At 38.7% G+C, this 27,861-nt stretch overlaps 1 protein-coding gene across 7 annotated transcripts in view; it reads left to right on the top strand.

The window, feature by feature from the left end:
- LOC144025567 (uncharacterized) overlaps positions 1–27,861 on the top strand; it is a 162,341-nt gene that overhangs the window by 124,331 nt on the left and 10,149 nt on the right. For 5 of the 7 annotated variants that reach the window (XM_077531765.1, XM_077531764.1, XM_077531763.1 and 2 more), the window contains one exon: positions 18,255–18,995. The gene's annotated coding sequence lies outside the window, so the exon portion shown is untranslated. Of the gene's footprint in view, positions 1–18,254; positions 18,996–26,692; positions 26,765–27,861 lie in introns of those variants that run through there. The other 2 variants (XM_077531768.1, XM_077531769.1) reach the window with 2 other exon arrangements.

The raw sequence follows: 27,861 nt of genomic DNA, 5'->3' as shown, positions 1-27,861 counted from the left end.
TCACAGCAGCAACTTTAGCACAGTTTGCTAACAAACAACATAGCCAGTGTTAGCTAAAATACTGATTGGGTTCTATGCCATCTAAGAAGAGTGTTGAGTACAATGAAATTTCTCTCATTTTTTGGTTGTGTGAATAGTGTTTTTGTGTTATGGTTTACTCTTGAAATCATCTGGACTCAGATCTTGTGGACTCAGACTTCACTTAGACTTGGGCCTTTGTGACTCGGACTTGTCTTGGACTAGATACAGTAAAGGTGGACTTCACTACAACTCTTTAATGGCAGTTAATAATTTTAATTGCCATTGAATACCGCAACAAAAAATAAATGTCAAGTGACTCGTGCAGTCTTGCTGTTACAGTTCTCAGTAGTAAAATGTGTAAGTATTTTGTAAATAATGCGCAGAGGTCATGTGAAAGTTCCACAAGGTCTTTGTCTAATTCTGCTCTATTGTAAACTTAGTCCCGTAATTTACATTTCGACGCGGTTTTGAAGTTTGGCTGGCTTTCCCTGGGGTTATTTGCAACAGAGGTGGCTGAGCCGGCAGATATTGGCTGTTATCCTGGATCTCTCTGCATTTTGAAGTAATTGGCAGTCTGAAATCTTGCCTCTCATTTAGAAGCGTCAGGGTCTGTGCTCAACATAAAAAGAACATCTTTTGCCAAGGAGAGAGAGACGAGACGAGACGGGAGGTGGTTCGCCGCCTCACCTCTATGACATTGATCGACTGATGCATTACTAACTTCGGGAGATGCATTTCTGACATAGGCTGTGAATGTTTGAGTCTTGTCAAATGCAACGGTACTTTAGAGGGATGGTTGAGACCGGATGACACAAATGCAGGGAAAATGTCGTTCAGTATCTCATGTTATTTTCTTAAACCAGAAGCCAGATGTGGATCGTGGGAGTGAGATAAAAAGTCTTAACATTAATCCCCAAAACAGCAAACAGCATCAATCCAAGAGAACTCTGACAGAACTCAAGGGACTGCTACTAAGCCACTGTTTCACCTTTAGAACACCACCTTAAAGCGATACAACATTTATGAATCATTTTCCAGTATTGGATTAGGCGTTGTGTACAAAGAATAAAAGTGCAAATATATCTGGCATCTTATTACCTGAATTTTATTTTAAACCGATTAAGTATCAGAATTCTAACGTAACGTATCCCATGCGTAACCGGAAGCCGTCTTCGTTCATTTCAATTGGAATTTGCTGACGTAATGGGTGAGAAAAAGACGTCTTTGATCCCAAATACTGTGCCAATTCTGTTCAGAGTAAAGTCCTCAACACGTCCGGTTTCATGTCATTCGATGTGGGGTGGGCGCTCCTAATGTGGGCTAAAGCGTGCTTAGCACACAACGTAGCTTAGCCTAGCAGATTACAAGTCACCCGGATGTTTACCCTCCACTTCGACTCGCCGCCGGCTGGATCTGCCAGTTTTATCCAGCTCTTGGTTGGAATCAAATCTTTGCCCTGTCCTCCGTGGCTGTACTGCTTTTGAAGAAGTGCTTCTTTGTTGTAAGGCGTAATTCCACCTTGGATGTCCACCATGGGAAGCGATAATTCCTCTTTGTTGTCATTCATTCCATGTAATTCAATGTGTATTTTAAGCACACGATATGTCACGATGATCACGTGACTGTCCAAAATGCCCGATACAGTATAAGGATGTAGTGATATCCAAACTTCACAATACGATATTATCACGATATGAAGGTCACGATATGATAATTATCACAATATCGTGGGGGGGTTGGCGATATTTAAAAAAGGTCACAATATTGTGAAAAAAAAATGAAGAGCTCATATAAAAAAAATAAAAGCACAATATTATGCTTTCGTACAAAACAGCAGTGCATATAAACCACTTACAATCTCGAATAACAATATTTAGGTGCTTACTTGTTAATGCACCCACACATTCGGTTCCCCCACATATTGACTCGCTTCACAAGCATATTACGTTTCTCTTCATCTAACAATTAGCATAGATTTTAAACACAGAAGGCCAAAACATCCCAAATGAAAATTAAATTGCACTAATAAACTAGCCACCAGAGGGTGCTAGAACTGCACAAATGGAAATCAACCTGACTTTTTTTAACAGATGTGTTTCTTTTAAATATTATGAACATGGCGACGATGATTTTGTGGCAGTTTTAATATCACGATATCACGATATTGCCCTTATTGTTACATCCCTAGTACTTAACAAAAAAATATTCATAAAAAGTGCTATAAAATCATAATTGCTCAACATAAATTGGCATATTTTTTTTCAGGGAAGACTTCAAATTAACCATTTCACAGAATAGCTGGTTAGTTTTTCACAAGTCTTATGTTCCTTTAACATAATAGTAAATAAAACTACAATTTTAAGGGATCTGATGGCATTTCAAGGCATTGGAAAAAATGTGTCGTTAGAACGTGGTCTGTTTCATCATCAGCACTGGAATTCTTACAGACAAAAACATCAGGATGAATCAACATTTATAAATTGAAAATAAACCGAACCGAGTGAAGGGTCGATTTATTTCAGGGCTGTTGCATTATGGAGCATTATTTGTACGATGGTGTACTCAGACTAGTGGAAGTGGGAGGATAACAGTACTCACAGTGTAGTGAGGAAATGTTCAGATAGGGAAGTACACAATTATAAATCCCGTTTAGAGCAACATAAAGTACAACCGGATGGATGATGAGAATAATTCATGGCTCATGACGCCGACGTCGGCCAGTAGAAGCGCACATACCTACACACACCTTTTCACATGATGGGGCAACTCGCCTCTCCTGCTGTTTATTCATTCAGTTACACGGAGTCTCCTGCTGTGAGAGTGACTTTGTTCCTGTCACATCCGTCCCATTTCATAATGGCGTCTGCCGTAATACCTTCCACATTTGCACACACGAGGGCTTTTCAACTCCTCGCTCTGACTTTTCCCACTATCACACATGCACAGTGAGCATAGGCAGGTCCCTCTTTCCGTTGACACATTACATATTGCGCTATGTATGGCCAAATTTATAACATCACAAGTTTTCTATAGGGAGCTGAAATAGATCGACTGTTCAGTCACTAGTGCGTAGATTGAAGTCATGATCTTGAGATCTGTCCAAGAACGATTTTTGACTCCGGGGAATCTACAATAGCTTCTTCAACTGTTATCCAAGTTTTATGATAAGTCTTATTAAATCTGCTAATGATCTCATCAGTCATGGTTTTATTCAACCCCTCTTGGGATTCTCCAGTACAAAAAGGCAAAGATAACCGAGGAACGCTGTGAGTTTTTACAATGACCCGCCTCCCTCTCACAGGAACTCATCAACCACTCACTTGTGCTTGAGGAGGAAGTTGAGGAAGTTCATCGCACGGTTATACGGTCTGTTGTGCTTTCTTCATTTTCAAACTGTGCCACACAAAAATATTGGAATTTCCCTCAAAGGGAAATCTTTCTTCAGACATAAAGAAGAAAGACAATATATTGAATGGGAAATAAGAGTTTCTTAAACGGGTTGCTCGCTTTATTGGTGCTCCCAAAAATGGTACCCTGGCTGAATTTAGTTGATTTATTTTTATCTTGTGTTTTACCATTTAAAAAAAAAAAAAGAAGCTGGAAACTGACAATAGCGATCATTAACACTCGCGTCTTCATGCAGTTATTGATTTTGGACTGTGGGAGTTGTGAGCAAACGTTTTGACTTAGAATTTTTTTGTGGTGAGACAGAAATGCTACAAATTCTGCTTTTAGTAAATAAAAATTAGAGCCAAAAAAAAATAAAATAATCAAAGATGTTTCAAACCAAATAAATAATGACCAAAAATTAAAGTGAAAACAAAAGCACTATTTGAAAAGACGGTTTCTGTATGTGTCACTTAAGCATGGAGCAATTACTGGTTTGACCGAAGTTTTCAATAACTGCTAATATTGGCTGTCAGCAGGTTCTTTTTTGAGGGGACCTCTTTGCAGGGCACAATTTGATTGGCTGCTTGCTCAATGGGGTAAATAAGCTTTAATTTAAGTTATGAACATTAATTCTTTAATTCTCTTTCTTTGCGCGTAACGGAGTACGAGGGAATGAGCAATACAAGATACTTCAAAATCAGATTTTTGCTCAGATTAATGTGCATTGTCATAATTATTATTTTTTTTTTTAAGTGCCAGTGGGTACTAGTTAGCCCCAAGGACTACATGAGTAGCCCATGGTAGACTTGAAACAGCAGAAGATTGTAACATGTATTTATTTAAACGTAGCATGATACATGTTTCTTTTATACTAAATATTTTATGTTTTGTTTTAAAATTAGATTGTTTTCAATCGGGAAAAATGTTTTTATTTACCCAAATATTTCAAAAAGGGTCATTTTAGAGTTGTAGTTTTAATACTGTGAAATTTTTGCTCATGGTTATCATACTGTAAGAATCTAACAGGCCTAATAATGACACACATGGCTAACAGGAAATATAGGTTATTTCTCAACATGGATGTTTAAAAAACATATATTGAAGACTGGAAAGTCGTAATTGGACTAGTGAGTCAATTCACAATCACTGGCCCAGACGTCCGCAGACTGCAAGAAAACACGTCTTGACTTTGCACTCGACGCACGCCCTGTAGGTTTTGTGAGTGACGAGTACATTAAACCCTCAGCCGTCAAACAACAGACTCTGGCAGCTGTCATGTAAGTGAGCTGCTTGAGACCTCCGGGGCCTTTCACAAAACTCCCAGCGCAGTGGTTGAGCCAGCCAGTGGCTACATTGCAGTCTGACGAAACAAGCGTGGAAAACAGCTCCAGGCAGGGGCATCAATATTTAACCAAGCAGCTTGGTGGACCAAAAGAGGCCGTCCTGTTTTATCCCACCCAAGGGGCGCCAGTCACTCACTAGCAGACTAATTGCGTTACATACATATGCAGAGGTAGCCTTTCCACATTATTCCCTCGGATGGAATGGGTGCATGTGCCCAGGCTTGCCTTTCTGTCAGGGGGGCTACGCATTGTTTGGTGGAAATGGTTATGCAACCTGTGTATTTCTCATTGTTTTAAAATTGCTTCTGTATTATTTTCCCCAAAATCTAACCCAATGTGTGTCGCCTGATTGTTTACTTTTCAAATGGAATTCAAAATGCCAAGTCATTTGTCATGCAAGCAATCTTGTGTTGTGACGTTGCGAAATAAAATCCCAAATGATGTCGCAGTCAGCAACATGCCCGCGTCGCTTTTCCGTTTGCTTTTGTGAGATGTACAATGCAACCTCAATTTATGAACATAATTCATTCCGTGACCCCATTTGTAACTCGAAACATTCGAAAATCGAGGTAAATTTTCCCATTGAAATGAATGGAAAAGCAATTATACCGATCCAGCCCCTAAATCGTTTACATGTTATGACTATACTTTTTTTGCGACGTGACATTAACTCATTCACTCCCACATTAACTCATTCACTCCCAGCCATTTTCACAGAAGCAATCCCGTTCGCTCCCGGCTGTTTTACTGGATTTTGACTGATTTTGCAAGGCCCACAGAATATTGTGTTCTATTGCTATAAAAGCATGGAACCTATCAAAAGAAAGATTAAAGTCTCTTCTTTCATCAGGAAAAAAAAGTATGTTTCTATCCGTTTCCGTTTTGCAGCAATTAGCATTAGAAGAGAGCTAAGTTTCATCAGTTGTCACAAATTTATTTAAAATTGTAAGTAATTGAGCTTTTTTTCTAGATGGCCCTGGTTGATCTCCTTTGCTCTGCTGCCACCTGCTGGCCGTTTGTGTAATAACTACCATTTCTGCAACCGTTCTTTGCAGTTGAGAGGCTGCGTCAAAGCCTTATGTATGCTCTAGCATCAAAAAACAAAAAAAACGTATAAATACGTCTTTGGGACACTTAAAACATTAAAAAAAATTATTTACACGTTATTGGGAACAAATGAGTTAAGGCAGCCACTGTTGGAATTGTGATTGGAAGAAGCATGTTTGTGTAGGCGGAACTTCCGGCTGCACACACAACAGCTTGTTGCCGCAGAGAAAAGGCATCAATTTTTGTTTTTATGTCTTTTTTTTTTTGTTTTCTTTCAATTAAAGAGATGTTCCAATACAAGAATTACTGTACGGATCAGCTCTAAGACAATAAATACTCTATATTTCATACGTAGGGTCAATGTTTTGCCTCGATCAAAAATCTGACGGCCGCTGTGAGAATTGTAATTGGAAGAAGCGCGTGTGGGGGTGAAAGTTCTGTTGTGGAACTTCCGGCTGCACACACAACAGTTTGCTGCCACAGAGAGAAGGCATCGATTTTTGTGTTTTTGTCTTTTTTTTCCCATACAGTCAAACATTTTTGCCACGTTAACTCTGACTGCCAAGCGTTATCAGAAAAACAACCCCGACAGTAAGTTTTCAGAATATTGTGCACTATGACTACATAAACATGGTGGATACCATATGAAAGATTGGATTCCATTCTTTCATTAGAAAAAAAAAAGTACATTTCTACCTTATAAGGTAGAAATGTACTTTTTTTTTACAATGCATTTGCTTTATTCTCATGAATGGTTGGTTCCTTTGTAGATTCTCACTTGAAGGCATCAAAACTATGTATGAGCTGATGTGGAGTTATGTACTGAACAAAAAAAGGTAAAATACCAGAAACAATGTTTTATAATATATTATATATTTGTAACAATAGCCATCCTTTGCTCTGGTTACTTATTTATTTATTTTTTTACTACTTTTGGCATTCTTACGTCTGAGAACTCTTAAAGACTGTTTGGAAAACCCTTTCAGGTGTGACTGACTACATTTTGAAGCTCAACAAGAGAATGCCAAGAATGTTCAAAAAAGTAATCAGAGAAAGGGGTGGCTATTTATTTATGTACTGTATTTATTGTATTATTTTCAGATTTTTTTGGTAAGTACATAACTCCAAATGTGTTCAATAGTTGTCATCATAGTTTTGATGGCTTCATTGAGAATCTACAATATACGTAGTCATGAAAATGAGGTATTGAATGAGAAGGTGTGTCTCAACTTTTGGCCCATACTGTTCCCATATATGTTTTTGGCTAATCTTGTATATATTGACATATAAAAAACCTATATGAAACATATAGATAACGTATAGTTTCCCTTTAAATGAGTTATATTTTTTATACAGAAAACATATACATAAAGTGTAGTTTTCCTTTAAATGAGATATATTTTTTATACATAAAACATATACATAAAGTGTAGTTTCCCTTCAAAACAGATATATTTCATATACATAAAACATATATATAATGGTACACATTCATATATGAAAAATATATGTTTTTATGTCGGACATATGATGAATATACTGTGAAGCTTACATGAAACATATATGGAAAGCATATTTTGCCATAGTCATTCCTTATATTTCACGTACATATTTTTTATATGTTTCATACTTAATACTTAGAAATATGTGTATGAAAAGAATGCGAAAGTGGCCACTTTCAGGAGTAAATCATATATAATCCTTTAAGCACAACACACTTGCTTTTTATAAGTTTTATCTATGTCTTTTCCGTATGGGTTATTCCGTTCTTTAGTAAGCGAAAATAGAAAAACAAAGAGAAGACAAGCTTTTTCTGAAAAGATACATATTGTGCACAACAGTGACGTTGACGCTAATATTTTTTGTTTAGTGACGCTCTCGTTCACGTCATCCTTGAAAACGTTCTTTTTCATCAGATTCGTCATGTCACCGTGAGCCCATTGAAAAGAGTTTTGGGATTTCACAACCCCAATGACAAGGCAGAGCTGCACAAGATGTTGCACTGCCCATAAAAAACAAACAAACAAACAAACAAACAAACAAAAAACGTAGTAAACATCAATTAACGCTTATGGCGGTATTTATTAGGAGTTTAGCATACGTCATTAAACGTTTTTGGTAGGTTGGTAGGGCTGGGAATCTTTGACTGTCTCGCGATTCGATTAGATTACGACTTTTGGGTCTACGATTCGATTCAGAATCGATTTTCGATTCAAACGATTTTCAATTCAAAATGATTTGATTGACAAATGATTTCTGCTTCAATTTACAGATATGCACAACATTGTTATGATCTACTCCAGTCTGCTTTGCAAGACAAAATGACAAATACAGACATTAAAGTATCTTTTTTTTTGTTTATTTATTTATTTTTATTATTTTTTTTATTTTTAACATTTATCAATTTTGTATTGTAAGTGCATTTTTCCACAAAAACAGCATGTGGGCTACAACTGCCTTTTCCCCTTCTTCTTCATTTCTAATTTAAATAAAATCGATTTTTGGATATTAATATCGATTTGATTCGATTCGATTAATAAATGAGAATCTCGATTCTTTTATGAATCGATTTTTGGGCACAACCCTAGCTTTTGGCGGTCAAAGAGTTTTCATTAGAAATTTATACATGCACATGTCGCATAACAAAACATGTACGTTCCTAGAGGCAGAGTTTATGTTGACAAATGTGCATAGCTTGAAAAACTCATACAAAGGGTCGTTTGTTAACTAAAGTCAAAACTAGTGCTAAGAATCGCTTATGTTATAACTTAAAATAGACACAAACAATGGTAAACATTCACTGTGATGATCAGAGTATTGGAACGTGGCCAATAAGGATTTTGGAGGACTGTAGACTTCCCCCAGGGCTGGACTCAATATATAAGGCTCGGTGAACAAAGGAGAAGGCGCAACATGTTTGGAATTCGCGAGCAAAGAAAGCTGTGTCCAGAAATGTCTTCGTTATCCTCCATCTTTATCCTGACAACATCCGTAATTGTCAGGTTGATTCCACCTGAAAGAATTCATTTCGCTTTTCTTGGTTATTACTTTGGTCCGCCCGCCGTGATCCCCTTGCCGCTCCTCCTCCGCCGCAAGATTGCTGTTTGCTCACCTGCGTACCCGCCAGCGATCCATTCATCCCCTCTCCGAGCTATCATTACTTCGTCACCTGTTCATCATCACACACGTTGTGCTCAAAAACGAAACGCCTTCAGGGCTATTCGGAGATTAGCTCCAGTGTTCATTTAATCCTTGTCTCTCGAAGCCAGAGTATTATCCAATGACTTAAAAAATATATATAATTGTGATTGATCCGCCGTCCCTGTTTTGAGTGCTTGTGTTGTCGTTTGCATAAGGTACGTTTTTCTCTCCTTTTTTTTTTATAACCTGTCCTATTCAACTGCTTAGTCATGCTATGGTGGATCGAAATCTGCTTCACTTTTACCAAGTATTTTGAGATGTGACAGAAGAGGTTGATTTAATCCTTTGCTGTCATTTGTATTGAGATGGATGTCTATCAATTGGACAGAACGAGGTTTGAGATGCGACAGACTGAACATTGCAGAAACGACACAAAAAACAAAACAATAACAACTCTTCATATGAGCATTCTAGCTGGTACCTTGTCTGAAGTCACTTGCTGAAAGACACTCGAGGATATTGCGTTCACCTTGAGTTGAAAGCTAAAGCATATCTGCATCTTGCACATTTTTTTTACTATTCATTTTCACAATGGGAAAGAATAGCTCTAAAAAGTTTTTGCTGACCTTATAATCCAACGAGAGATGAGGTGGTGAAAGAGGAGCAGCTTTCATTTACAAAAGGTAGAATCACATAAAATATACATGAAGGTTTTTACGTCACACATTATGCGCAGATCACATATTTGAATAAAAGTGCTTACACGGCTGCAAGTTATTCTTAGCACAAATCAGAGGTTATATTCACAGATGATACTGTTACAGTTTTCATCATGATGCATCTCCAATTGAAATGTGGATTCTGTTTACGACGTCATTCCTACGTGACGTGCGGTAACTGCACAGAGGCAGGTTAGACCCCATGTTGGTAATTCTGTAGATCAGGTATGAGTGCCACGCCGCTGTGGGAGTGGTCTCAGTTCAGTCATGGCCAATTAAACTGGTGTTAAACAGATAATGGATACTTGTTCACTTGCAACTTTTTTGTCAAACATTTGCTTTGCTTTTGCATTGCATGGAATAAAGTTGTCTGACTTTTTTTTTTTTTTGACACCCACGAAAATACAATATTTGAGATGTTGCGATTAACATAGTAGACTTGAGGCAAAGGCACTTAATATGTCAATGTTCCAAAATTTGCTTTCAGGCTAAATGTGCACTTAAAGCCTGCAGGATGTGCTATTAATCAAGCTTTTGGCGCTGGTGAAATTTGCTTTCAACTCTACAGCTACTTCATTATGTGTAATTGTCAGAAATCTGCAAATGATTGATGTAAATGTCTGGATTGGGTCCTGATAAAGCTGCTAATGGGTTGCTCCCTTTATTGTAGTCTCAGGTAAAATTGTACCGTCTTGACTGACATGTTTAACCACGAATTACAACATCTGTATGTGTCATTATTGCAGCCCGTCAAACAAGCGTATTCATCAGGCCGCAATCGAAGGCCAGAATTAATTCTATGTATATTCTGAAGTAAAGCCACTGTGATCAAATAATCTAAATGTAGTTTCCAAGGGATTTACTAAATACGACTTTTCTCACTTTTCATACTGTGACGAAAGCATGTTTCACTATGCAACGTTGCTCCAGGGTTAGTCGAAGCAGCTCAAACTGTGTGCTGCATATTATCTGTGATCTTGTTCTCCTGGGGTCTTAGTGTTCACTGGAGAATTTCCTGCCTCATTTCTGAGATACAAAAGGCGCTGTGACGCATCGTTAGTTGTTAAAATATGAAATCCTTTGTCACTCTTCAACTCTTTCAGGGCCAAATCACTGCTCCTATTCAATATTTTTACTTGAGTTGCGTTTGTATATGTGTATATTAGGGGTGTCAAAATTAGCGTGTTAATAGTGCATTTAACTGAAAAGTTCCTGAGTGTGCGTCACGGCAGCTAATTTACACAATGTTTTAAAGAGCCATTTGGACTGTGAAGCACCACCACTGCTTCCCTACTTCGAGAACACAACGCACTCGTTAGTGCCAGTTAGCATTTGCCGCTAGCTAGGTTGCAACAGCTCTCAAAGTGGACAACATGGGTCCTCTCAGAGCCCTTTGAGAACCGAGAGCCGAGTAAATGACAATGCGGGTCTGTATGAAACTATGCCAAGGAGCTACCAAAACACAATTTAGTGATACGTATTAACTCATTCCCTCCCAGCCATTTTCACTGAAGCAACCCCCTTTGCGCCCAGCTGTATTACTGGATTTTGACGGATTTTGCAAGAATAAAAAACATGGAACCTACCAAAACAAAGATTAGTCTCTTCTTTCATCAGGAAAAAAATATATATATTTGTATCTGTTTCCATTTTGCAGCAATTAGCATCAAAATATAGCTATGTTTACTCATTATACACAAACATGTTGAAAACATTGGGAAAAATAATTTGTTGCAACATGCCCACTGGCTCATCTCGTATACTCTGCTGCCACCTGCTGCCCATTGTTTGTAATAACTACTATTTCTTTAAGAGACCTCTTCATGTAAGAAGCTGCGTCAAAGCCTTCTGTATGCTCTAGTATAAAAAAAATAAAATTAAAATAAATTATAAATACGTTTTTGGGAGTGCAGGACAAAGTATTAAAAAATGTATTTATACGTTTTTGGGTTTTATTGGCTGACAACCAGTTCAGGGTGTACCCTGCCTACTGCCCGAAGCTAGCTGGGATAGACTCCAGCACCCCCGCGACCCTTGTGAGAAGTAAGCGGTAAAAAATGGATGAATGGATGGATGGATATTACTGAATAGATAGAATAATAATGTATAGATTTGTGGAGACTAGAGTCAATTTGTAATTTACAATTTTAAAAATGTGCACAAGTTACTTCATGTTCAAAATCCATCCATCCATCCATCCATCCATCCATCATCTGAAATGAACTAGCTTTTAATATGAAAGAAAAATGCCTGTTGGTGCCACATATGCACAGCATGAAACGCTAATGCCATCTAGTGGCAGAAAAATGACCTTATACATTGTATATTTTTTAACTTCGAATAGATCTCGAATTACTATGAAATACTGTCTCAATAAAGTAAAAGATACAACCATATTTGTATTAGGTTTAAATATTTTTCCGCTCGTGTGATTAATTTGCCATTAAATGCCAGTAAATTATTGAAATCATGCGGTACAAAAATATATTAACCGACTTCCATCGTTCTGGGTTTATCTTCTCTGTATGTTCAAGAGTGTGGCAAGCAGCATTGCCCCCCCCCCCACCCCCCACCCCCTCTTCAAGCAACCTCTAACAGCCAGTAATTCTCCTTTAAATGGAGGGAAAAGCATCTGACACTGGGCGCCATTATCTGAGAGAGCATTTTCTTTCAGTGGCCAAATGAAAGGCGCACAAGAGTGGCAGCTTGCCAGCCGAGGATAAGGTGCATTCTTCTCTTCTGTTCAATTTAAAGACCTTCAAGCACTTCTTGAACGTTTGAAAATAGATGACCTTCTGTTTGTTTGTTTTTTTCCCCCTCTTGGAACATTTATTGGCATTTCATCTGCTGCTTAGTTGTTTTGCGTTTCAACAAGTTTGAGTGAGCATCTTCACTTTTCATAGACTGAAATGAGTAATATGGACACAATCGAAGATGGTCCACATCTTGTCGCCGCGCAACATGAATGAAAAGAAACATCTGGAGACTGTCACTCCCAATCGCCTTTGGGGTTAAAAAAAAAAAAAAAAGTAAAATAAGGATATAATGGTGTGAGAGAGGCAGTGATGAAGACACCTTCAAACGATGCAGTCTGCAGGTTTAGTATTAGCGGCCATGCTTCAGGTGACATCTTATTGATCTGCAGCCAAGTTGGAGATAAGCGGGACACGACTGTACCTTACGTGATGAGACGCTTGAATTGCGACCGAAGGACGCAACCCCATCCGTGCCCCTAGATTCCTTTTTCTCTCTTTTGCGCTATCAACAAAAATGCAGAAAGCGATGTGGAAAGTGGGAACAACTGCTAGCTTTATTCGCGACCATGACTCGGCATCTCGGTGTCTAAATTGTGTCTGCATCATGAGAACAAGGACACTTGGTGTTGTCTTATCGGTTAAGCACCCGAAGAAAGCTGTTGTCAATTAAAGGAGAGGGGAAAAAAAATAGTGCTTTCTTTATCCTCCAATGAGAAGGCATCGGACCGTGTTTCAGTCACTTTCTTCACACTGCTGATACCACTCATGGGTGAACTCATGGGTGAGTGTTTATTGGAGATGGATAAGGTCCAGCAACTAATGTTAGTGGTGTGCGATACTGCAAATTTTGGTATCGATTTGATACCAAGTAAATACAGGGCCAGTATCGCCGATGCAGATATTGATACTTTTTGAAAATTATAGTATAGAATTTAGAGGAAAAAAAATAAGGTAGCTGTGTCATTGAATTCCTTATTCTCAATCAAATTTCAATCTGTACGTGTTTTTGTGTTGTCTCTTTTTTAAAGGACAAAATTAGGACAAAGTTACCGTATTTTCCGCACTATAAGGCGCACCTTCAATGAATGACATATTTTAAAACTTTTTCAATATATAAGGCGCTACAGTAGAGGCTGCGGTTACGTTATGCATCCATTAGATGGTGCTGCGCTAAAGGGAACGTCAACAAAACAGTCAGATATGTCAGTCAAACTTTATTAATAGATTACAAACCAGCTTTCCGACAACTCCATTCACTCCCAAAATGAATAAACAGCTGTTTTGTTATTTTCTCTGAGGTAAAGTATTAGTATTAGCTAGCGATCCAAGATGGCGGGATCTTCTGCGCACGCGCGTCACCGATAGCGTCTTGATAGCGAGACCTGTTCAATATTGATCCATATATAAGGCACACTGGATTATAAGGCGCATGGTCAGCTTTTGAAAGAATTGAAGGCTCTTAAGTGCGCCTTATAGTGCGGAAAATACGGTACAATTAGTACCTTTCAAAACACATTTTGCAACTTGCTGTCGACTGAAAATGACATCACAAGGGCTCGAATAGCCAATCAGCTCAGCTTGTGAATGTCACATGACCAAACCGAGAAAACAGGTGACCTGTGATTGGTTACCTGACCCCTTGTGATGTCATTTTCAGTCGACAGCAAGTTGCAAAATGTGTTTTGAAAGATACTAATTGTACTTGAAAAATAATGAAAGTATCAAATTAATTATAGACAAAATATTAACTTTTTATTGCTATAATGGGCTAAATAAGTGAAGCGTTATAGAATACAAGCTGAATCTTCATCCATCAAACAGTGAGAGCAAGGGGACTTTTTATTTTTATTTTTATTTTTTATATTTTTTGTGCCTTTGGTCATTATTGTGTCCCGTCTACAGTCAACTCGACCTGTTACCTCAGCAAGAGAGTTGTGATCAAGAAGCAGTTGTCACGACCTCCCAGAATTCGCACATAATTACGCCACAACTGCTCACATAAGCACCTGTCAATCATCCACCTGCTTGAGGAAAGTGCCGGTAGAACAACAATCTATCTTTTCAATCCAAACGTTTGGGATTAATGCTGAACTGGATTTGTGAGAATCATAACAGACAGTGAAACGCCTGATTGATAATCAAGGCACTGACGCTGATTTGACTCCCACCTGCTGCTTGACTAAGTAAAAAAGTGAAACTCAAAGCCACATATCGGCCACCCCTGATTAATAATGGCCCCCAACCTCTCATCTTTCTAATCATCCATAATGTAGACATCATATCACGTCCGACCGTACAGTACCTGTTACTATTTAATCGGGCTTAATTTGCTCCAGTCTTATTCCTACAGAAAAAGCATTATTTGTACTCCATGATCCGTGACAGGCTATTCCATATGATTAGGTTGCAGTGTTGTGGGTCCTCCCCACTCTTGACAGCAATTGCGACCCAGCTGGAATCGTGCCACATCATTTGGTTTGCAAATGAACCGCATATTGAATATCATTTAGATGATGCCTCCACGGGAAGGTCGGAATTTTTTTTAAATTTTTTTTTAGCATGACAATTCATTTGAGAATGTGTGTATTTGAGCACCTTTAAGATGCACAATGTTTATTTTAATTAATGCTGGTGATAACAAGCCACCTGAGAACAAATGAAGCAAGTTACAAATGTTACAATGATAGATCACTGGATTTTTACGTTAATTAAAACTAAAATTGGCACGCTGATTCCAAAATTGCAGTCATTTGTTTCTAGTATGTTAAGGTTTTGTTTTATTTTTCTCCACAGCTTATCCTCCTGCTAAGCAAAAATTTCACTGATGAGTTGTAGTAAGACTGTAGTAAGAAGAGCTGATTTATGCTGTTCTTCTTTGTTTTCAAAGCTTTTTTTTTTTTTTTTACTATTCCAACTTAGTGTTTTATTTACATGAATACACATTTCATGAATATATATATCCATCCATCCATCCGTTTTCTTCACCTGCTTATTCCTCACAAGGGTCGCGGGGTGTGCTGGCGCCTATCTCGCTGGCTCTGGGCAGTAGGCAAGGGACACCCTGGACTGGTTTGCCAGCTAATCGCAGGGCACACAGAGACGAACATATGTATGTATATATATATACACATATATATGAATTGCCTAGCAACTAGCAAACTGAGGAGTGTGTGTTTGATTACTGCTTCTGTTACCACTGTTCCTCTGTGCATCTCCGCAGCCCAAGGGGGCTTGGCGTCTCGTGATGCATTCTCGTTGTTTCTCGTCTAATCAAGTTTCTTCTACGCCTCTCGATGTTATGCGAATAAAGAGTTAAAATCTTATTTGTGTCTCCACTTTTGGGATCCAACCTCAGAACATGACAAACATGAGGAAGCGGGTCTGAGCTGAGATTTTGAACCTTTGACTGTGTGGTTAACGTGCTAGCCACAAGTTCCACCTAGTTAGTTACTTGAAATTAAAACATGTAAAGTTTAGATCATGTCATGATCCCATTCCTCGCAGGGAACCAAAAACTCAAACATGTGACCCTGTTCCTTCACTTGGCGAAATGAACGAAAAGTGGCATTGATTCAACATGGCGTTGAATCAATGCCGTGTTCCTCTTACGTCACCATGTGCTACGTTTCCCCTGCAGTGACAAACGCTTGCGTGCCTGCGCATGTGTGCCTTCAGTTTGACGTTACCAGCCCCCCCGGAGTGCAAATCACCACCACCCGAAACCACATTACAAAACACAACAGTGAGGAACATTTTGACGGTGATGTTCGACAAGCCTTGACCGAGTGCATCTCGGGTCAACTTTGTGTTCCCCACCACCAACACATGCTGTGTTTTTTTCACAAGTCACGCTGACTAGACTCGTGGAGGAAAGGCACCAGTGAGACTGAATGTCAGACATGTTGGATGTCTTCCAATCTGATATAGTGAGGTGCTGCCACTGCTTCTTCCCTCTCGGGCCTGGTTGACATTTAAATTGTCTATGCTGGTGACCAATGCATAAAGAAGTATGTGCTGCTTCTATTACAGCCAAGGTCAGGGCACTGCAGTATAGTTTACCTTGATGTCAAATGTTTAGTGATGGCTCATATAACTCAACTTTTTGGATTGAGCTCTACCATTATATTTTTCCTCCATAGAATACATCATCTGGAGGCTATAACCATGCCAAGACTTTTAACAGGGCTCGGTTTTTGTTTGCCTGCTAGATATGCAAGGTGCAATGTTTATTGATGAGCTGTCAATCAATGTGAAGCGGTGCCACTGCATGAGTCATGACAGTAAACACGCGAAGCGCACACTTGCAAAGACGCACAAGCAAGAAAGACTCACGAAAGATTTGAAGGTCATTCGGTTCCTGCGTGTGGTCGTTAGCCGGGGTGGCGTCAACACGTTATTTCACGCGGCGCCGCCCCGCTTTAACTCCCGATTTTCCTTCTCCCCAATTGTCTTTTCCGACTCTCGTTTTCTTCATTGTCATTCCACTCAAGAATCCTCCCATGTTAGAGCTTGCCACGGCTGATCACACCCTCTGCCAGTCACATTTGGTTATCTTGCTAACGTAATCCCACAAGCACCCGTCCAAAAATATAAACGTCAATGCATCTTTATCCTGAATGCCACAAATATCCATCCCTCATCCATTTTCATTACTGCCAATCTTTATTAGAGTTACAGTAGTTGTTGAAGTAGCCATTAAAAACGAATGCCAAATAAAAAGTGTTGTGGGCTTTTCACGGCCAAGATTGTTCGGCTGATCAGTGAGTTTGGGGAAAAAAAATAAAATAAAGATGGAGCAAATATCAATTTCAAGAACTGACGAGTAAATTTACTTCACTGTCAATCGCCACCATTCACGCGGGATAGAGACTGGCCTAATCCATGAATAACGAAAAAACATTAATTGATGTCAATTTAAATGTATTTAAAAAAAAAAAAAAAACAATGATATAAATATGAAATATTTTGTGGAGCCGATCAATGATGTCATTAATGAATTGGGCAAATTAAGACATTACAGCCGATCACCGATTTTGCAGAAAATGCTAAATCCAGCCAATCAGAATAATGTAAAGTCTCTAACTTTTTGATTCAGGTGAAAATGAATCACAGCATATTGTCATGTGTACTAATCGCACTGTTCGAGACCCGACACCCGGAAGTGTTTGCTCATGTATGGGAATGTTTATCTGGCTAATGAACATTTTATTAAATTGCTAAGCAATCAGCCAATAAAGTGTATCTTCTACTTCGCTGTTGGCTTCTAGCACAAAGGAGGTTTGCAAACTTGCTGGATCGGAGATACGAACCCCCCCTTAGATTAGCTTAGCACTAGCTAGCTAGTGCGACAGACACGACCTGAATGGATTTTAAAAAGCGAAAAAACACCCTTGAATTCTAAGATTGTCCAGTGTGCAACAAGTGATCCTGGAGGTTAACGTAAGCTATTTCAAATTAAAAAGGAAAACCTGAACCCCAACCTGCTTGTCTGTTGAACAATGGTGTATATGCCACGGAAGAGGCAGAACTGTTTTTTTGCACATCAGTTTGTTTCCGGTTCGGTTTGCGACGCGTGGGCTGCGTCAAAAATACTTGTGCTTCCGACTTTGTGCCCCTCGGTTGTGCGTTCGCAACCTGGACCTGAAATAAACTGATGTGCAAAATAACGTCCCGCCTCTTCCGTGGCATATATCCCATACATATGGTCTGACATAACTGTAAAAACAAGAGTATCGCTTGCAACCGGACCGACGGTACATGCTGTACTTATGAGAAAGAGAAAAAGACTGAGTTAAGGTTTTGTCTGACAAACATCTTCCCGTGTCCTTCTGTTGCAGATGGCGCTGCATGCATCCAGTTTATCTCCCCCCTTTTTTGAAGGGCATTTAGCAGCATACAGGCAGACAGATGGAGACGGGGAGAGGTTAAGATCCGGGGTGAATCCATCGGCGTTTCCCCGTGTGAGCCGTGACAGCGTGGCAGACAGCGAGAGATAGATGCCTCGAGGTGCCCTCACCATGAAGCACAGCAGCTGCTCACTCGTTCATCTTTTGTTCCACTCACCTGTTGACGCTGACGCTGACCCAGCTACTCACCCACTTTATTCCTAGACAAACACTGTAAATAATGCAACGGAAAGAGTGGGAAAACAGATGGACCCAGCAGACAAAACCAATCAATTGTTAAAAACTGATTTGAGTTTGTGGATAACTCTGTTGGACCATGAAGGGAAGAGAGAGAGAGAGTGGGAGGAAGTGAAATGCTGGAGAACTGCAAGCCGATATCCGTCACAGTGGCATTAATGATATTCTCGATTCATTAGAGCACACCCTGGGGACCTCAGTTATTAGACATGTCCCAATTAGGACCTGTGGTGAGCTAATGCCTCTGGCCCGGGTCGAGGGGCAATAAGACGAATTAGGAAACCTGGCAGGTTGCATCAGTGACGCCAGCTACACCCTTTTTGGGAAAGGCAGAACACAGCAGATGGACGAGAGGACGTTCAAGGAAACCAGGAACAAGCCAGCCATTGCTACAGGGAATGATACAGCACTTTAAGTGGAACAAATTCTCCTAAGGTAAAAATCATTCCAAGTTTCAACCATTGTCATTTTTCACCCATTTGGAAATCAAATACTGGACAGTTATTCCCTCTTTTTCAGGCTTACATTTCCAACCAGCTCTGCGTTCACTATTCTACCTATATTACAGTTATTATTGGCAAGGCAAGGCAAGTTTATTTGTATAGCACATTTCATACACAAGGCAACTCAGTGTGCTTTACACAAGGAAAGACAACACATAAGCATCAAGAAACAGTAGTTAACATTCAGAGGAAGAAAAATAAATGAAAATAGGTTACAAATTAACAGTCTTAAAACATTATTCAACAAACTTTAAAACATTTAACATAAGGAAGTTTAAAATAATAATAATAATTTAAAAAAAAAACACTTAATTAAAGCTGTTTAAAAGTCCCTAATCAAAGGTATAAGAAAAAAAGCAAAGTTTTTAACCTGGATTTAAAAGCATTTACACTCGGGGCTGACTTCACTTCTGTTGGTAGCCTATTCCATCTGTGTGCAGCATCATAGCTAAATGCAGCTTCACCATGTTTGCTTCGAACTCTGTGTTCCACTAGTTCGCCCAAGTCTGTAGATCTCAGAGCCCTGCTGGGTTTGTACTCAATCAGCATTTCTTGGATATATTCAGGTACCCTTTGATTCCACCGTTTTTTGTCCTTCAACTACTTATACAATTCCCAACTGATTCAAACCATTCCAACTTCAACATGTTCCAAAAACTCATGCCTCGCGGGCTATTACTTTCTATATTCCTTATGTTAGGGGAAAAACAATGTATAACAGAAATTCTTGCACAGTGTAAAAGTGTACCCAAGTGTTTATAGTAAACAAATCTCATTTTCCCCAAAACTAACCAATTTTCATTCCATATAATATACATTGATAGTCACACTCAAAGATATACATAAAATGAACCAATAGCGGTCGCTTTCTGTAGGCTTAAAAAGCAGGATTACAGCATATAACATTCAAACATTTTCAACCAAAACTAGGCTGTGTTAAGATACAGTACTTCCTGTTTTGTTTCTTCTTTCAAATTTACAGTTAATACATTTTCTGATATCCAGTTTGATCTTGCAACTCATTTCTAGTATATCTTTGCAAACATCGTAGTAATTGGTTACCCAGTGTCCCGTCCTCTAAGTTCCATTCGATGATGGACGTGTGAGCAACCCATTCATCATATTACCATTGTTTCATCCCATCCTCTATACTAATGTATGCGTCCACTTCAGAGATTTCCACTGGCTGGTCAAAGAAAGCCACTCTTGGGAAAGTTACTGTCCCGTGAAAGACAATGCTATGTTATATTACTCACTTTTACGACAATGTCAGGACGCAGAGGAAGTGAAGGAGAGCTGGAGTACTGAGAAGCTAATACCTCATCTTTATGATTTTGTGAAGAGCTTCCCAAGCTGGATGGATATTGGCAGATGAAGGGAGATTTACAGTCTGTCGTACAGCCGCAATATGAACTTTTTGAAAATCGTGTTGTGCAGCAGAGCCTGCCTGTTGGACTTTGAAAGCAATCCCTTTTTCTATTTGAGAAACTGATCAACCGGTCCATTTCAATTGAATTCCGACCAATGCTTGAAGAAGCTATTGATCTTCCAGTACATTACATGTTTTAAATTTTTTTTGACAGAGTTGTTGTCTGAAGCCTTTCAAATAAGCTGTTGCCATATAAATGAACCTCAGGAGGGATAATACACGATATTATGCTGCGGCACTGGCTATATGAGGTTATTTTATTCCAAGGTTTGTTTGGTTTGCATTAAAGAAATGCTAGTCATCAGCAGGATGAAACATAAATCATTCAAACAGCAAAAAGGACCAAGGTCCCTCCTGGCCTCTTATTGGGGAGAGTTGGTCTACAAGTGGTCAGGATCAGGCAAGCTCATGTTTGTTATGGCTGCAAGTCAGATAAATCAATGCATCAGCACTTTCTACACAGTCCATTTCCCTATTGTGTGCCTTTGCTTGATTAAACACATTGAGCGGCCTGTCACCGGGATGACCCCAATCTGCAATAGCCCATCTGTGTGTCACAAAGCTGATGGGTGATGTCATCATAGCGCGGTAACACCAGTTACTGGACTATCAAAAAAAAAAAAAAGGACCCTATTTCATGACTATTAGGTATTTTCCATCTCTTACGTCATATTTGTTTTTATCCTTTTCATCTAACAACGTCACTACTAATAAACTCCTATTTGAGTGTTAACTAGATGCCGTCACGCAACTTAGTATCCATTAATGTATAAATCATTTCGGGCTTTCTCCCATCACTTCTCTCTGGCTCTTCAAGACGAGATGATGCAACAGAATCGACATCTCTCGGGCTTGACTGCATCCAAGAGATGATTATGTGCTTTTCTGTCCAATCGAATGCAGCTAATGATCGAGAGAGTTCATATTTAGAAGCTAGCGTTACTTAATTTATGATTTCCCAGCTCTCCACATAAATACCCGTATTGGCTCGAGAGGAAATGAGAAGAGGGCAAACGCACATTCAACTGTCGACACCCTAAAGAAATAATGCCCCGATACTACAAAAGGACCAAAGCAGCAATTAGTCTCAGAGAATAATTATCTGAAGTTTGCCCGACTCCCTTGTGAAGGCCATGAAGAATTTAAAAAACCTAAATGACCATTATATCTGCAAATATCTGGCCGGATGATCTCGCTACAGTTGTTTCCACTGGGTAGCTTAATTGGAAGTTTAACAATTGGGGAGATTTGAGTGTGAAAAACAGCAGCTCAATAAACACAGTTTAATTTTATGGTGAGAAAGGAGTTCAATCAATATCAACTAAAACCGATCCTTATGACCATCAACAGTGGACATTACCGTTTCGCTGCCGTTAAATTGGCGTGCCAATGAAACTGTCTTTTCAATTATCACAAAACTTTATAGTAGCGGAATGTTAGGAGTACTATCGCAAGCACTGATGTCCATTGACAACCTAAATTCTCATATTTGTAAGTGTTTTGAGGCATTTCCAAAAAATATGTTTCACATTTGATGTTGAAGATTTCACAGTATGAAGAAACTAGAGCACGTTAACAATAGAACGGCCGTGAGCGAGTACTTGAGCACATTGTGTAAAGTAGGGGTGTTAAAAAAAAAATCGATTCGGCGATATATCGCGATACTACATCGCGCGATTCTCGAATCGATTCAATAATCGGCAGAATCGATTTTTTTTTTTTTTTTTTTTTTTTTTTTTTTTTTTTTTTTTTTTTTAGGATTCACACCTTGAGCATGGAAGAATGTTATATGAACGGCACATTAAGCCTTAATATTTTTATTTTAATGCTGTTCAAACATGAAACAGATTACAACCTCTATAAGACTGAAATTTCAGATAAATAAATAATACATTTTCATATAAATCTTACACTCTACAAGCTTACTGATTAGTATTTTCTAATTATGAATGAAAAAAAATCGCAACAATCGACTTATAAATTCGTATCGGGATTAATCGGTATCGAATCGTGACCATTCGTATCGGGATTAATCAGTATCGAATCGAATCGTGACCTGTGAATCGTGATACGAATCGAATCGTCAGTTACTAGGCAATTCACACCCCTAGTGTAAAGCTTTCGATCAGTTTAGGAACTACTTTCTTTGTCACTAAACTCCTTTCCCTCTCAACATCAGTTGAACACGATGCGTTTTTGTTTTTTTTTGTCTACAATTCTACCACTCATCCCTACACATAATGTTTACATCTCTAGACAAGCTACTGCTCTTAAAGTTAGCATCGTTCAAGTCCAGCCGCCTCCACAACGTAAGTTGCAGCATTACAAAAACAATTTGTTGTATTCTGTGTAATGTTATGGCCACATACTGCTCTCTATGGCTCACTTATTCATTTTGGAACTAAATTGATATAAGATTAAGAGGATTTGCTGCATGGAAACAGTGTAATGAAATAGATGTGCTTCGTTGGAGTGACAAAAGTGTGCTTCATAAATATCCACTTTATTTGGTCCAACAACTGCTCATTGGCGCAAATAAGCCTTTTGGCATGTTCGAGTCCTTTAACTCAAGTTTGAGTGCGGGTATTAAATTAGGACTGAAAGGAGATTTACTTTGAACCCAGCATGCAAGTTGGTTCCATTTGCACATTTCAGGAACTGCAATACCATATGTAATCTCCGGGACCAATCAACCAGGCTTTTAGCGTTTACAGAAAATGTATTGAAAAGAGAAACATCCAGCGTTGTGAAAGCTGCGTACATGGGAGAGGTCAGAGGGCACTAATTCAAGTTTCGAATAACTACGCTCTACAGCCAAGCATATGCAGATTTTCTGAATATGTAGATGAGCTACAGCAGCAGAAGGCACTTCCTGTTTTCCGCACAGCCCACACACGCACCTGGAAAGCTACTGGATCTGAGCGCCACATATTCTTTTAAGTTCTCTAAAACACCATTGGAATTGCTGTTCAGAAATGGTTCAAATCCTACCTCATAGATAGGCCTTTTATGGTAACTTTGCACATCTGCTTCTGTAGAGTGCTTAAAATCACATGTGGTGTGCCCCAGGGTATGATTTTAGGCCCAATGTTATTTTAATCTGTAAAGCATTTTGAGTTGCAATCTTTGTATGAAAATTGATTGATTGATTGATTGATTGATTCGGTCGGTCGGTCGGTCGGTCCATCAAGTCGTTTTTTTTCCAAGCGAATCTTCACATTTCACTCAGTCTTTCAACAAGCTCTCAGTTGCCACAGAGTGAGAGTGCAAAAAATGAAATATTTTGAAGTCAGCCTTGTGTGTTATTGAAAAGAAATGCCGCTGTCACTCCTAAACACCCTTTTGCCCCAACAATATTTATGAAACATACTCTTGGTGCAATAGACACTTTTTGGCTTATTTCCCTTTGTTCTTTAGAGAAAAACATACACGGACAACATTTTTACTCTATGTTTTTGTTTCTTCTTAAGTCTTCAGCTGATACGTACGGGTCACAAATAAATAGCAGACAAGTCTGTTTTGATAATTTGTTTATCTGATTGTCTGAGAAATGGCGGCTGGGAGGAGAAAAGGGGCAATGAGAGAATAACATTAAACCACAGAGTTCCAGATAAATTAGATGTTATATGTTGCCTAGCTTCAGATTAAAATCGATGTGATTAAATTTATTCTATTCCAATGCAATCTACACTTTGGGAGGATGTTTTTCATTGTTAAAAGTTCTTACTGCGGAGAAAAGTGTGTACTTGTGTGGTGAGTGACCAAACTAATAGCACATTAAACCCAAAGATAAAGTGGTTATGGTTAAAATACATCCGCTGAGTACTGTAGTTTGTTTTTGTTGTTGCTGCTCTTATTGCTGGGCAATCTTTATTAGCATCTGCACCTCTGGGGGAACCATTTAAGCATTTATTCAATACCCTTGATAGCAAAAATAAAAGGTTATGGCCATGTCAAAGAGTCTCCCATCCAACCTGCTTTTCCTGATTCTCAGGAACTACTGGTATATGCTAGGTGCTAAGCTAACTTGCTCCTGCGAGCTTGCTAGCTAACATGGTTACATTATCCTACCATGGTTGCTCTAAAAGTAAAAAAAAAAACATGAAATATTTATATCAGTACTTCAGTTTGTTTGTTTGTTTGCTCTATTTTGCACCATTAAGTGCTGGATTTAAATGTTGAGTTTTGAGCTACATCTGTTTTTATTTTTAGTTTGTATTTAACTTTGCTTAAAAGCTATATTACCCATTTAGAAATACTTTCATTCAAATGTTTACAATTAAGTTTATATAATGATATGTATGGCTACGGTGAAGGGAATCAATTTGTACCGATTTTAAAGTTTTCGGCCGTATCGCTTAACTCTACAAGCAACTCTTTCGCTACTAAATCAGAATGAATGACTTATCTGACCTCGGCCATACTTAAACAAGGGCTTGTGTGCCTGTTTTTACATCATTACCATCGAAACACATGCATAGTGTAACGCAAAATCCATATAACAGTTATAGCAGAAGAAGACAGCATGTTTTGGTGAAATTCACATTGTCTTATCCTTGGAGCGGCCATACATAATTTATGAATCATCTCTATCTGTAATTGCTTTTCGTTTGACTCTGTGTTGCATGCAAATCATCAATAAGTGCATTTTAAAATGACGCCACGCAAAGGAATATTTTGAGATGGTCCCCATAGACTGAGTAGTACCAACGTGTTGTTGAGGTTTGACAGAAATTGTCCAAGTCAGACACGGCTGACTCGTTTGAATAGATGCTGTTGCCCTCCGTCAGCCTCTGTAACAGCTCACCGTCACCTTCAATCACTGACTCCGGATGAGCTGCTCAAACTACCGGCTCGAAAAACAAAATATATGTGATTCAACTGGCTGCCTTCGGTCCGTATTTGTCCCAGTGTAAAAGCATCAAACCCTGACTTAAACGTCCTTTTAGCTTTTGCTGAAGTTCAAGCAAATAAATGAACTCTCCACCTCGGCGTTACGCTCCTTCTTAATCCCCCTCGGAAGCAGCAGCCCATTTGTCCTTGACTGTGACGGAGTCTTGGGTCAATAAAGGCACCGCAGTGCTGTCGTGGGGGCCGCCCGGCAAGGCCTCTGCTTGGCACAGCAATACTCTGACTGGCGTCCAAGATAGATGGAAAGGGACACGTGAACGGATTTACCTGAGCGCGTCCGTCCCGGCTAGTGGACAGCACTGATGCATATTGTTGCTTCCCCTGCTCCTGTCTGGTAGTGGAGAATTGGATGCTTGAAGGAGAAGTCAAAAATAAAATGCTTCAAATCAGTGTTAAGTCAGTAGAGTAGACGACATATTTATTTACATTGTTCTAGACTGCCCCATCACTTTGCTGGGTCACCTTGAATAAGGCGAAAAATAAATACAAATTCATTATAAAACAACATTTTAAAATGTAAATATAATATGCGTATTTATGTATCTTAAATTCAATAGATAGGACCATGGTGGGGTGCAGTATCCCAGAATTCCAAGATGATTGTCAACCAATGACAGCTGGGTGTGACGTTGCCGCCATTTTATCTCAAGCTTTGTATGTAAACGGCTGTCAGTTTAGAATTTTGTAGTTGAGACGATTTGAAAATGGAGGAGGTACTAAAGCCCGTATCCTACTGAGCAAATATTTGTGAAGCTAGCGAATGTTGATTTTATATCAGGGTTCGTTCAAGGTTGCTAAAAGTTCGCTAGGCAAACGTTTATTGAACATTTAGCGACCTTGAGCTTTAGCATCCAAAATAGCTAATTAGCATCGCTTGCTAGCTTGAGTTGCTAGTTTGGTTGGTTGCTAGACATATATAACTACCGATGGATGTTCCTGGGTTTTTACATGTTCTAACTGTGTATCTTTCTTGAAGCTAGCTGGCTAAACATTTCACATTCCGTCTTATTTGAGTGAGAAGAAAACACAAATAGTGGTATTCTCAAAGAATGTACACACAGAGGACATCTGTTTGCATCGTCATTCACTTTAGAAAATATTTCTGTAATGTCTTATAGTGTTTACAAGTCAAATTGAGAGAAATTACTTGTTTATCTCTACTGTTTATACTTTAAAATATTTCTGTAACATTTTTTTTACAGTTATTACTGTTCATTTTGAAAGCATTCCTGATGAGCACCGTCATAATCAAAAACTCATGAATAATCATTCATTTGCTGTTATTTTTAGGCCCGTTCCTTAGCACGCAAGTTGCCTTGAATCTGTTGGACTTTGGCACAGGCGAACAAGACACAAGTAAGGTCGGCAAATCAATTCAGCTTGTGCTAATAAAAGACAGCTCAGCGTGATGAGGGGAAAATAATTAAGAAAAATCTTTGAATTTACTTGATTGTCCTTCGGATGAGCATGTGATTTTCTAATTAACCTGCCGCAGCGAGGACACTGGTGAATACAATCAGTCTGACCCTTTCATTATTTGTCATGAATATATGGATGACACCGTTATCATCAGTTACAGCCGGGTCCCGCATTATCATGCGCCACAACAGACTCTCACCAGCTCTTAGGAGACAACATGGAGAAAAGTTAAACACTATATATAGCCTACGATTATCTCATCAATTCCAGATGCTGGACAGAAACTATGGAAGCCATATGGCACTGTAAATGCTTTATGCATTAATTAGTTTGTAAGCTTCATTAGTAATATTAATATTGCAAATAATTTCAAATAAGTGGGGTGGGCAGTTTTCATGCCCAGGGGTCACATTTGAAATTTAAAATTAAGTACTAGTATAAAGTGTAATTGCACACCCATGACAATAGATGGCAGTGGCATTCTCATTAAATTTTTGTCAATATATAGTATACAATCTAAAATTCTTTGTTTTTTAATAGCTTTTTAATAGCTTTTTTGTTGAATCGTTCACTATCTACTGAACTGCACATTGTTAACTGTCATCATAAAGTGCAAGTGCAATTTTTTTTATTAAATTCAAATAAATTAAATTTAAATTAATAAATTATAAAAAATAATAATAATAATAAAAGTGCACAGTTTTTGTTCAAAACTAAACCAAAAATCAAGTGAGTTATTCAATAAGAAACATGAATAAAATTGAATAAATTCCTTAGAATTGCAAAAACAGTGTGTAAAAAAAATTCTAAACAAATGCAACATAATGCAGGCAAGAATCATGATAATTTTAATACTCGGTGGGCCGGATTAAAGTGCAAAGTGGACCACATTTGTTGATTGACTGTTTTATTTATTTATTTATTTATTCATTTATTTATTTACTGTTTCACTGTACTTTTGTCCAAATGTGAAAGAGGTCGTTACACATTTCTTGGGGCTTCTTTTCTTTTTACACTGTTTCCGAATTGGGCCATATAG

This window comes from Festucalex cinctus, chromosome 9, assembly GCF_051991245.1.
Source record: "Festucalex cinctus isolate MCC-2025b chromosome 9, RoL_Fcin_1.0, whole genome shotgun sequence".
NCBI classification, from domain to species: Eukaryota; Metazoa; Chordata; class Actinopteri; order Syngnathiformes; family Syngnathidae; genus Festucalex; species Festucalex cinctus.
This window is presented reverse-complemented; position numbering and strand designations above follow the sequence as displayed.